General features: G+C 35.9%; 1 pseudogene; it reads left to right on the top strand.

The window, feature by feature from the left end:
* The first annotated feature begins 8,416 nt into the window (after window positions 1–8,416).
* The window catches only part of LOC102470166 (THO complex subunit 7 homolog), a 6,122-nt pseudogene continuing 5,261 nt past the window's right edge, over window positions 8,417–9,277 (top strand).

Genomic DNA, 9,277 nt, shown 5'->3' with positions numbered 1-9,277 from the left:
AATTCAAGTTTTTAAAAAAAGAGTTTAGAGACTTATTTTATTGAATTATATTTCTCCCCAAAATTCAGTGGCATGAGGAAACTGCATCAGACTTTATCTCCTCATGATTCAGATATGTATAATAAGGTATATTTAAAACTGTCCTTTATGCAATAAGCAGACTAAAGTTCACAGGCACAGAGGAGTTTATCAAGTTTGTTGTTTTTATCTTGTAATTTTAAAAACCCATATGAACAACTAGTCATCATAAGCAAAAGTCATATAACCACTAATGACTTGAATGTACATTTGTCCTTATACTTTATCTTTCTCTTCATGTATTCATTATTGTAAGATGCCAGCAAAAGAAAGAAGCAACAAAAAGCATATGAGAAAATGTTCAACATCCCTCATCATAAGGGAGATGCAGATTAAAACCACAATGAGATACCACATAACCCCTGTCAGAATAGCAAAGATTAAAAATATAAAAAGTGGTAAGTGTTGGTAAGGATGTGATGAAAAGGAAACTAACTCCCCTACACTGTTTTGGGGAATGTAAACTGGTTAAACCACTGTGGGAAACAATATGAAAGTTTATCAAAGATCTACAAATAGAACTACCATTTAATCCAGCAATCCCACTTCTGAGTATCTACCCAAAGGATAGGAGAATGCTCAGTCAGATGAGCGTTTGCACATCAATGTTTATTGCAGCTTTATTTTTGATCATTAAGACATGGAACCAACCCAAATGCCCACAAATTAATGAGTGGATTGAAAAAGTGTGGCACATATACTCTATGGAATACTACTCAGCCAAAAAACAAACAAACAAAATAAAACAAACAAACAAAAACGAGACCCTGGCATTTGATAGAAAGTGGTCAAATATGGAGGATCTATTGCTGAGTGAAGTAAGCCAGGCTATGAAAGAAAGATATTGTATGTATCCACTTAATATATACCAACTATCCACACTTTATAGTAGAGATCAAAATATTGGAGGGCATAAAAGCAGTGAAAATAGTTACCAATGATAAGACAGTGTGGAACAGGGCAGGAGAAAAGAAGAGTATGGAGAAAGATAGCAAGAGAATAAATAGGCATGACATTAGTGGGATTCAGATATGGTTATTACCTGTTGATGATGACATGTATAGTATTCTCAACTGCACAGGCCTGAGAAGTATTTCACGTTGGGTAAAGTCCTTTTACAAGCAAAATGATAAATAGTGAATGACTATTTTAAAAATAATTGGAATAGGGACCAGCAGTTAGCATAATGGCTATGTCACTGGACTCCCACGTGGTCGACCGCGGTTCGCGTCCTGGACCTGGTGGCTTAAAATTCACACTGGGCGTGTGTGCGTGCGTGCCCAAGATCCCGAGAGGAGACTGGAGGAGAAGGGATTGTGGCATGGCCATACCCCCTGGGGGACCAAAGATAGTAATGATGAAGACATTACCCATGAAGACAATGTCACTATAGAAGAAACCGAGGATGAAGATGAAAAAAACTTGGTGCCTCCATGTATTAGAGTAATTGCTATCAGACCACCAGTGCTGCAGACATGATCACTTTTTATTATTACAATACCTAACTCTGATACAGTTGAAGAGAAAAAGACATGGAGCATACTCTCCAAATTCCTGAAGTTGGTGTTAGTAAGTTTCATGCGGAAATTTATTTGACCATGACTTACAAAGTTATGTCCTCGTGGATCAAGGCAGTCAAAATGGCACTATTGTTAATGGAAAACAGATCCTTCAGCCATAAAATAAATGTGACCCTTAAGTACTTGAGCGTGGAGATTAAGTAAAAATTGAAGATACTGCGTTGTTCTTTCACATTCACTCTGTCAGTGATACCTGTGATAGCTGTGTACAAAGGCAGACTAGAGTTCACCTTCACCTTGATAAGAAGAATGAAACTTTTGTTGGTTCAACAATTAAGAGGAAAAAGAGTTGGAAAAAAGGACAGAATGAAACAAAATATGAATAAAATATGATTTACAGAATATAGACTACAAAGATGATAAAAAATTTAAGAATCAAAAAAGCAAATAGAAAACTAGAAAATGTAGGGTGTAGATTAGAAGTGAAAGGACTTTTGATAGAGATGACACTCCTGCATCTGTTCATTCTGAAATTACTGATAGCAACAAATGTCCAAATATGTTTAAAAAGATGGGTTGGAAAAAAGGAGACGACCTGAGGAAGGATGGTGGAGGGATGAAAACTCTAACAGATCCAGCTTCAACTTTAGAAAACACATGCTTGCTTGGGAACAGGCAAACCAAAACACAGGCAAAAAACAAAAACAAAAACAAAAACAAAACTGAGATAACTGAGATGAAGCAGGAGAAGTTTGCTGAGAACTTTCTGGAAACTAAACTTCAAATAGATGCACCAGGGAGAATGCCTTGGGTGAAAGGGTCAGTCATAGAATAAAATTCAAGTTTTTAAAAAAAGAGTTTAGAGACTTATTTTATTGAATTATATTTCTCCCCAAAATTCAGTGGCATGAGGAAACTGCATCAGACTTTATCTCCTCATGATTCAGATATGTATAATAAGGTATATTTAAAACTGTCCTTTATGCAATAAGCAGACTAAAGTTCACAGGCACAGAGGAGTTTATCAAGTTTGTTGTTTTTATCTTGTAATTTTAAAAACCCATATGAACAACTAGTCATCATAAGCAAAAGTCATATAACCACTAATGACTTGAATGTACATTTGTCCTTATACTTTATCTTTCTCTTCATGTATTCATTATTGTAAGATGCCAGCAAAAGAAAGAAGCAACAAAAAGCATATGAGAAAATGTTCAACATCCCTCATCATAAGGGAGATGCAGATTAAAACCACAATGAGATACCACATAACCCCTGTCAGAATAGCAAAGATTAAAAATATAAAAAGTGGTAAGTGTTGGTAAGGATGTGATGAAAAGGAAACTAACTCCCCTACACTGTTTTGGGGAATGTAAACTGGTTAAACCACTGTGGGGAACAATATGAAAGTTTATCAAAGATCTACAAATAGAACTACCATTTAATCCAGCAATCCCACTTCTGAGTATCTACCCAAAGGATAGGAGAATGCTCAGTCAGATGAGCGTTTGCACATCAATGTTTATTGCAGCTTTATTTTTGATCATTAAGACATGGAACCAACCCAAATGCCCACAAATTAATGAGTGGATTGAAAAAGTGTGGCACATATACTCTATGGAATACTACTCAGCCAAAAAACAAACAAACAAAATAAAACAAACAAACAAAAACGAGACCCTGGCATTTGATAGAAAGTGGTCAAATATGGAGGATCTATTGCTGAGTGAAGTAAGCCAGGCTATGAAAGAAAGATATTGTATGTATCCACTTAATATATACCAACTATCCACACTTTATAGTAGAGATCAAAATATTGGAGGGCATAAAAGCAGTGAAAATAGTTACCAATGATAAGACAGTGTGGAACAGGGCAGGAGAAAAGAAGAGTATGGAGAAAGATAGCAAGAGAATAAATAGGCATGACATTAGTGGGATTCAGATATGGTTATTACCTGTTGATGATGACATGTATAGTATTCTCAACTGCACAGGCCTGAGAAGTATTTCACGTTGGGTAAAGTCCTTTTACAAGCAAAATGATAAATAGTGAATGACTATTTTAAAAATAATTGGAATAGGGACCAGCAGTTAGCATAATGGCTATGTCACTGGACTCCCACGTGGTCGACCGCGGTTCGCGTCCTGGACCTGGTGGCTTAAAATTCACACTGGGCGTGTGTGCGTGCGTGCCCAAGATCCCGAGAGGAGACTGGAGGAGAAGGGATTGTGGCATGGCCATACCCCCTGGGGGGTGATTTCTCACTTTCTGTCTCTGTTTGTCTCTGTCTGGCGAGCGCACGCACCCTATAGCGAAAACCTCTCAAAAAACATAATTGGAATAATAATAATAATAATCTGGAAAAAAATGAAAAGCTATTGGGTGATGATGATGGGGATTTTAATATCTTTGTATTGACTGATATGAATGGTATTCCTTCTGGAAAAAGAAATGTAATACACTGTAAAGTTATATGTGATTCAATGTAGTATAAACAAGATTATGATAATTTAAAAATTTAAAAAGTTTATAAAACATATTCTGACTTAATTTATCATTGTTTATGACTTTTAGAACCTAGTTAAAAAATGTTGAGAAAACATGGATAGTGGTACCTAAATTTTATTACATTTAAAATAGCCTAAGTAATGCTATTGAAGAAATAATGAACAAGTGACATGTTATAGAAAATTAATCTTTGATTGTTTTCTTCTGTAGGGAATCTATTTTTATTATACAGTCAACATTTATATTTGGTTTGTTTTATAGTTAATGAACTATTTAGATATGAGCAACTGAGTACAGTATTCAATGTACTTTGCAGGCAATGGAGTTGTGTCAGAGAAATATGATTTCCAGGGCAAAAATATTATCTAGCCAAGGCCTCAAACTCAAGGTATTGTTAAAACTGTCCTCAAATGCAATTAAAAATTGTAATATTAAAAAGAAAAAAAATGAGGACAACAGGGGCCAACAAGTGGTGTGGTGGTTAAGGTGTTACACTCCCACATGGCTGACCATAGTTTGAATCCCAGAACTAGTGTTTTGCTTTCTCATTTTCCTTCTCTCTCTGTCTCTGTCTGGTGAGCACACATGCCCTATAGAAAAAAATTAAAAATTAATAATAATAAATTTGAATGGTAGGTATTCCAGAGGGTGAACAGATGGATAAAGACTTAGAAAATTTATTTAAGGGTCTGCAGGTGGTGTGGTGGTAAAGGCACTGGACTTTCATATAGCCAATTGCACTTTGAGTCTCATACCTCATGGCTTGCTTTCTCACTTTCTCTTTCTCTCTCTCTCTCTTTTTATCTCTCTCTCTCTCTTTCTCTCTCTCTCTCTCTCTCTCTTTCTGGTGAGCATATGTGCACTATTAAAAAACTTAAAAAAAATAAATACACAATTTTAAAAATGTATTGTTTAAAAATTTTTAAAAATATCTATTTTATAATATACTTGTTGAAACTTTCTAAATTTAGAGAGGCACATAAAAATCCAAATTCAGGAAATACAAAGAATAGAAAATATATTTAACATAAGAACCTCTCCAAGGCATAACATGACCAAACAGGTAAAAATTAAATACAAAGACTACTCTAAAAATGGCAAGAGAGAAATGCCCAAGTTAGTTACAAAGGTTACTCCATTAGACTAACGTTGGATCTCTCAACTGAAACAATGCATGAGAGGAAAGAATAGGGAGATAATTTAAAACCTTGAAAGAAAAACAATTTCACCCAAGAATATCATACCCAGCAAAATTGTCCTTTTATTGCGATAGAAAAATAAAATAATTCCTAGATGATGAAAAGCTGAAAGCATTCACCAAGTGTAGATCAGATCTTCAGGGAATTTTTAAGGGAATCTACACCTGGAAAACCAAGGGGAGATAAATAGAAGTAAGAGAACACAAAACAATTAGGGAAAAAAAAAAAGAGTAACTAAATGAGAGATGAGTCTGCACATATTGGTAGTTACTTTGAATGTTAATAGATTAAATTCTCCAATTAAAACACACATATTGGCTCAATGGATTAAAAAACAGATAACCTGTATATGTTTCTAAAAAGAAACAAACCTCATTGACAAAAATATGCATAGAAGAAAAGTGAAGGGCTGGAAAAAGTCATTTCATGCAAATGGAAATTAAAACAAGTTGGGAGTCAATACTGACATCAGGCAAATTAGACGTTAGAATTAAAAGGATGAAAAGAGACAAAGAAGGACATTACATAATTCTAAAAGGATTAATTAACCAAGGAGATACAGCAATCACAAATATTCATGCACCTAATGCCAAAGCAGCCAAATATGTAAAAGAAAGACTGCTAAATCTAAAGGGATATATACACTGAAACAGGAATTGTTGGGGATTTCAATACCCCACTGTCACCATTGGACAGGTTATCTAGACAACAAATAAACAAAGAGACACAAGAGAATTGCAATTCTATGTCAAAAAATTAGAGAATCTGTATGAGATGGACAAATTTCTGGACACATAAATTACCAAGATTGAACCAGGAAGAAATAGAAAGCCTGAATAGACCAATAACAAGCAACAAGATTGAATCAGTAACAGTTTCCCAACAAAGAAAAGCCCAGGTCCAGATGGCTTCACTTCTGAATTTTACAAAACTTTTTTTAAAAAGAGCTAACCCCAATTCTCCTCAAAATATTTCTGAAGATTCAAAAGAAAAGGACACTCCCAAACTCATTCAATTAAGTTTCTATCACCTTGATGCCAAAACCAGACAAGGACATAACAAAAAAAGGAAACTATAGACCAATATCTCTAATAAATATTAGTGCAAACTTTATGAACAAGGTACTAGTAAACTGAATCCAACATCACATTAAGTAAAATTTGCACCACAACCAGGTACGCTTTATCCCAGTGATACAAGAATGGTTTAACATAGGCAAAATAATAAATGTAATACATCACATTAACAGAAAAAAAAAGAAAACATAAGACTGTATCTACAGACGCAGAAAGACATTTGGAAAAAATGCAACATCCCTTCATGATCAAGACTCTCAGCAAAATAGGGGTAGAAAGAACATTTCTCAACCCTATGAAAGCCATATGTGACAAACCCATTACTAACATTACATTAAATGGGAAAAAAGCTGAAAGCTTTCCTACTAAAATCTGGAACAAGACAAACCTGCCTACTTTCTTCCCTCATGTTCAACATAATGCTGAAAGTCCTAGCCAATGCAATCAGACAAGAGAGTAAAATAAAAGATATACAGATAGGAAAAAAAGAAGCAAAACTGTCCCTATTTACAGATGAAATGTTTATATACATAGACAATCCAAAGGAATCCACAAAAACTCCTACAAGTGATAAATTAATTCAGTAAAGTAGCAGGATACAAAAATCAATATACAAAAAATCTACGGCATTTTTATGCACCAGCAATAAACAAACTGAGATAGAAACAAAGAAAGCAATCCCATTTCTATTTTTTTTTATTTTTTTCTTCTAATTTTTTTTTCCATTTCATTTTCTTCCATACATTCAATCACATTATTATTTGAAATGGATATTTCAACAGGTGAACATTTCTCCCTAGTACTGTTGATAAAACTATGAAATATCTTCAACAGATAATACCACGCCTCTTTGTGCCATTAATGCTTTGCCTTCCTGTCCCTCCCCCAAATGTCCTTCCTCAGACCCTCCTCTTTCACATACACTATATCTGGTATTTATATCTATATACTACGTTTCTATATCCCTTAGACAATTAGTTTCAGTCATAGAGTGCAGACACTTGGTATATATTAAGTGGGGACATACAATGCCTCTCCTTCATAGCATGGCTTGCTTCACTCAGCAATCCCATTTCAATAATCACGAAATAAATAAGATATGTAAGCATAAACCTAACTGAAGAGATGGAAGACCTCTACAAGGAAAACTATGAAAAACTGAAAAAAATATTGAGTATGATACAAAAAAAAAATGGAAAGACATCCTATGCTCTAGGATTGGAAGAATCAATATAATCAAAATGTCAGTTCTACTCAAATTGATATACATATTCAATGCAATTCCAATCAATTTGTTGGTGACATTCTTCACAGTAATAGAAAAAACAATCATAAAAATGTGTCTGGAATCATAAAAAATAACCCATATTACCAAGGCAATACTGTGCCAAAAGAATAAAATAGGAGGCATTTCACTACCCAGCTTTAAAATATATTTTGAAGCAATGATATTCAAAACAGAATATACATATTCAATGCAATTCCAATCAATTTGTTGGTGACATTCTTCACAGTAATAGAAAAAACAATCATAAAAATGTGTCTGGAATCATAAAAAATAACCCATATTACCAAGGCAATACTGTGCCAAAAGAATAAAATAGGAGGCATTTCACTACCCAGCTTTAAAATATATTTTGAAGCAATGATATTCAAAACAGAATGGCACTGGCACAAACATAGACACATAGATCAATGGAACAGAATAGAGAATCCAGAAGTAAACAAAAAAGATGCAGCCACCTGCTCTTTGAAAAAGAGCACAGGACAATGCAGTGGAGAAAAGAACTGAATATCCATCTGCAGAAAAATGAAACTGAGGGTTCAGCCAGGGACTGTCCTTGTCTGCCTGGTGTCGCCCACACAGGCACCAGCCACAGGAGCACCTGGGGTGTGCAGGAGCGCAGGCCACCTGGCAGCACAGCCTGGCTCAGGTATCATAGTGGGTGGCCACAGGCGCAGATGCCTCCTCCTCCATAACTGTTTACCTGGCTGCATTGTGGGAGTTTTACCTGAGCCGCTGCTGTGCAAGCCATGGGAGCCATGACTGATGGTGAAGTCATACAGAAACATCTGCTAATTGATGGACATATTGCTGGAAATGATTGAAGAAACAATTTGCAAGTGAAGAGTTTCATTAAATGGTACAACTCTGGATCCCAAAAGAGGGACATAATCAGTACCAGCGTATGTTGAGCACACTGTCTCAATGTGAATTTTTGACGAGCAAAACCTTGTTGATGTATGATATGAATCTCAGAGAAATGGAAAATTATTTTAAAAATTTACAAAGAAATAAAATGTAGCATTTCTGGAGCACATGAAAAAATGACTGAGTGCAGCGGATCGAGTCGGCCAGCAGTTCTGGACACCAGGCGGACTGAGGCTACAGGCCCGACCCTTTCAAACCTCCTCGCATCCCCACCGTTCTTCCTCCTTGGACCCCAGGTTGGTTGCCTGGGACTTTAAGGCGAACCCCCACCCCACCCCACCTGCAATTTGGATCGAGCTGGCCAGCAGTTCCGGACACCAGATGGACTGAGGCTGCAGACCCAACCAACCTGGTACTGTCACCATTGTCTGAGCCTTTTCCACTAGCCTTTGGACTGTTTGAATTCTGGTGATTTCCATTTTCCGTTTTGTTTTTCGTTGCTCTTGGGGTGTTGCTTTTAGGTCAGTTGAAGGCTCACCACTCCTCAGAAACAGTGAGGACTTTGGGCCATCCAGGGCTAGTGGCAACAGTTAATGGTAATTGTGAGCAACAGGTAGGCCAACCATAAGAGAAATCATCAATTTTCTAATCCTGTACAACTTTTAAGAATCAGAGATACCTTAAATAAGTTAGGAAGAAACATATAGATTACCTGATGACTAAGAACAATCACAGAGGCTCAA

Source organism: Tupaia chinensis, unplaced genomic scaffold, assembly GCF_000334495.1.
Source record: "Tupaia chinensis unplaced genomic scaffold, TupChi_1.0 Scaffold000357_1, whole genome shotgun sequence".
NCBI classification, from domain to species: domain Eukaryota; kingdom Metazoa; phylum Chordata; class Mammalia; order Scandentia; family Tupaiidae; genus Tupaia; species Tupaia belangeri.
The sequence above is the reverse complement of the archived record's forward strand: the minus strand, read 5'-3'. Positions and strand labels throughout refer to the sequence as shown.